Below are 4200 nucleotides of genomic sequence, written 5' to 3' on the forward strand. Positions count from 1 at the left end.
TTTCGAACTTTGAATCTTGGCGCTTTCAATAACTGCCTTATCTACCCACGTTTTCCAATTTCATTGTCCACCAAAACTTGATCTCAACCGCTGGGATGACTTCCAATTTGAATAAATAATCTCCCACAATCTGTTCGTGCTCACTATTTCCGCTTTTTGCTCATAACTTCCTATTGTCACGATTCACGTGGCTGGGTTGTGATCTTGCCGATTTTTGGTAGCTTCAACATTTCCCGAAATGTAAACTTTTCATGTTTCGGTAAAATTACTGATTCTCTCCAATCACAGAAGTCGGGACATGGTGCCATTCACGCTTACTACATTCCCGAATTTTATCCAAACGTACTTCGGCAGACGACTGAGCTCCATTGTCCGTCAGATTCTGACATTAAACCGACTTGACATCCATGCTGATTTTGGTGTAAACAGGTAGTCTTTGTTGCTCCTGCCAAAACCAGTTCATGGACCTCTCAATGTGAAAATGGTGTTCAAGGTAGTCTTAGTCATGAGCATGACAGGCACTTGAACCACAAGAATCATGGATTGTTGGAATTCATGGAATGGGCTGTGTTGGACAGACGACTCTCGCCAAACTTAACTACAATCAGCTTTCACATGGTTTTGAGCACTGTTTCTTTTTTTTTTCTTAACATCCGTGAAACTTCAAAGCTTAAGGGCATTCAGTTCTTGCAGAATAATGTTAGTGGTCTGCCCTAAGAATCAATCAAGGTTGATACTCTAATGTTAGTTGTGGATTAGGTTGTGTCGAAAAACCGATCTTCACTATACTTAGGTAGTCATAATGTGTTGCTAGAGACCGCTTATGACTTGTGGGCCAAAAGAGTTTTGGGCACACTGCTAATGTTTAGTGAACCTACAGGGTCGCATACAATAGCGAACGGACTTAATATTGTCTATGCGCCTTGATCTACTTAAGAAGTAGATTTTAATTTATTCTCCTATTTAAATTATCTATGCGGTCGTGCGCGTTATGAGATAATGATTAAACGTACGATTGAAGGTGGACGGTTTGGCGGGCCTAAATAGCCCGGCCCACTTCTTTTAATTCCGCTAGATAATGAGGCTGTATAAATAGATAGAGAATCGTTCTCTGTCTAGGGTTTTTTGATAGAGTATCGAAAATCAAAAGGCGTTCAAGAAAAAGGAACTTCAAGATCTTTCGCTAGCACGTGGATCGTTGGAGAATTCCGTTCGTGTGTGTGGATACCGGTAGAGGCGCAACACTTGGGGCGCTCATCCAGACACAATCAGTTGCTGATTTATCTTCGATCTGCAAAAGGTACGTATCGAAATTCCTTTCCGATTTCAATATACACATGGATCCTGTCTAGGGTTCTATATTCCGCTCCGTTGTTTTCGTTGATGAACCCTACAAATAATTCATCTCCAATATCCTCAAAGGATATTGACAGAAATAAGTAATGTTGATGAAGGGATCAAGACAATTAAAGATAGGCTATTTAGTAAAAGAGTTCTCATCCTTCTTGATGATGTTGACCAGAGGAATCAATTGAATGCACTCATGGGTAACATCTGAATATCAAGCGTTGAAGGATCTCAAAAGATCTTGAAATTTTCAATACTTTTTGTTGATCATTGAATATAATCTTTTCCACTGATCACTTGGCATGGCTATTGAGACTCTCTCAGAAGCACCGTAATCGCAAAACTTTCCCTGTCAATGGGAAGCTTGAAAAGTCCGAAAGGAGTGAGGATGAATAGCTCCATCGGAAGATACCTAGCCTTTTGGATGCTGTAAAAACTTGAAGGAATAGATGCAGCACACGGTGAAAGCTAGCAATTGGAAATTCCAAATGATTTGTATCTGGCCATTCGACCAAATGCTTAGCCCGTGGACAATTGTCAACTTGTGGAAGATCCAATGCCATGGTGAGTTGTGAGATTAAATAAAATGGAGTCTCGAGCTTGTCGTCTGCTGTTGTAACCACCTTATCAATAGATATTGGTCAGCTTTCTCAACTTAAAAGGCTAGAACTGCGGAGCTAATTTGCTGTTGCTTCCAAGGCTTCCTTCAAGTTTATATTATTTGGGTGGTTGAATCTTGCTAGTTGATGAGAACAGCTATGGATTTCTCAAATTTGAATGGACCGACAGAACTAAGAACTGGGGAGCCTACAATAATGGAGATTCAAAGCCTTGACTGTTTGGAGAATCTACAAATTTTGGAGCTCTTTGATCTTGAACTGTGGGAGAGTTTTCCTGATCTGACTCATTTGAAGAAGTTACAGTCAATTGCACTATATTATTATGGTAATGTGGATTTTGCTTGTAACAAACTACCAAAATCTCTGGAAGAATTGTTGAATCAAAGGCCCTGCCATCCTTAATGTGAGTTGATCGGGTTGAAATACTTTGCAGAAAGGGATGACATGTGTGAGGCCTCTGATCGTTTCAACTTGAAGAGGTTTAAATGATACAATGTCTGGCATTGCTTAGAAGATTTAGCCATTTCTTGAAAAATTTAGAAGACATGCTCAGCAGAGGAGTTCATTTTCCAATAAGAAGTGCATGGGTACTTGAAAGGTCGTACATGCACAACCAAGTCTGTTGTCAAGGAAGATTTGAAACTTAAATAAATTGCTTGTTGCACCATGTCATCTCAACAGACATTCGTTCTTGACTTTATTGGAATCGTTATCTGTTACATAAATTACAATCACACTTGGGCAAGTTGACTTGAAATCTGATGTTCTTGTCCCCTTGTATAGTTATTACTAGCTGTTTTTGCAACCATTTTCTACCTTCAAGATGGATGGCTATAAACTGCTCAGAAATGGGACCATGGTTTCTTTTGATCTATTTCATGAGTTTGATTTGGTTTAGATATAATACTTTTTGACGGTTTTGGTTTGAATTACCGATAAAAGGCAAGTCGAATTGATGCTAGTGTTACTACATTCAAGTGCATTACTTTTGTCAATTTACACATTGGTCATTTATGTGAGATCCTCGAAACTTGCTCGTTTGTACTTTAAATTTGAACCTGATAACCATGCCTTATGAAACTTAATTTTGTTATACCTTAAACAATGAAGGATGTAGTCAAATGTATAGGTCTTAATATGTGACAGAAGCTCTTTTATTTGCTTTTTGGTTATCCTATGAATGGAGCTTTAGGTTTCAACATTGATAAGGAGAATCGCTGAACGACAAAAGAGTCCAATATGAAGACCTGAGCTCTTTCTCTTGGTAATAAGCAAGAAAAACTTGTGGGTTCTTTCTGTTAAGGTAAGCTGTAGCTAGCTCGGTTAATGTGTAGAATTGATGACAGTATATTTTTCCCAACTTATCAAACAATGTCAAGGTCTTAGCAGGTCTCTTGCACAATGTGCTTTGACTGGTCATAATTGGCAATTTATGCTTTGAAATGATGAAGGAATTTCAGTTTTTCAGGTTATCACTAAAAGCATAACAGAAATAGAAGGTAAAAGCTTACAACTCTCGTTCCAAAGGCCGATCAGATCATTCTTTCTTGTCTAAGCCAAGATGATATAAATTGTTTTCCTCCTAAAAGTTGAAATTTAGCAGAGGTTGCCAGTTGAAATGATGCAAACTTCAGACAAGGTCATCATTTGTTTTCAAGATGGCTTGGTTTAACTGTTAGTCTGCATAATTTCCTGCCAAGAAACAGTTGAAGTAGTTGGTCGTGCCGAGATATCTTTTATGTGCCAATGATCCAATAGTAGAAGGTAAGGTCACTAAATGAAAAGTGGTCTCCCTAGACAGTCTTTGTTTCACCTTATAAAACCGTTTAATTGCCTAACCGTGCAAGTCTTACAGTTCCAGAATTCTCACACGTCTGCCAATTTTATCAAGTTCAACATGAGTTCAACCGCCCAGAAAAGGAAGGAAAAAAGAAGCATGATTCAACTATGGATAGCTCAGCTCAACATCCACACATCCTTATTAGGTATCACAGGCCAAGATTAGATTGACAGGTAACTTGCGAGTGCATTCATTTAATAGGTATCACAGAGTGGTATTTACAAAGATGATACATTCAGCTTCATCCTATTTACATTCCAAGTGAATTTCAGTAGAGATCCTATGCATCTTGTGATGGACATGGAAACAGATTGATGGAATGCATTTCGTGAACAAACTTCATCCAGAGCTACCTATGATCTTTGAGAAATTAGGTGCTGACTTAGGAGCATT

The sequence above is a fragment of the Syzygium oleosum genome, unplaced genomic scaffold, assembly GCF_021117445.2.
Source record: "Syzygium oleosum isolate NSW1041296 unplaced genomic scaffold, Sole_v2.1 Sole_v2.01, whole genome shotgun sequence".
Lineage (NCBI taxonomy): Eukaryota > Viridiplantae > Streptophyta > Magnoliopsida > Myrtales > Myrtaceae > Syzygium > Syzygium oleosum.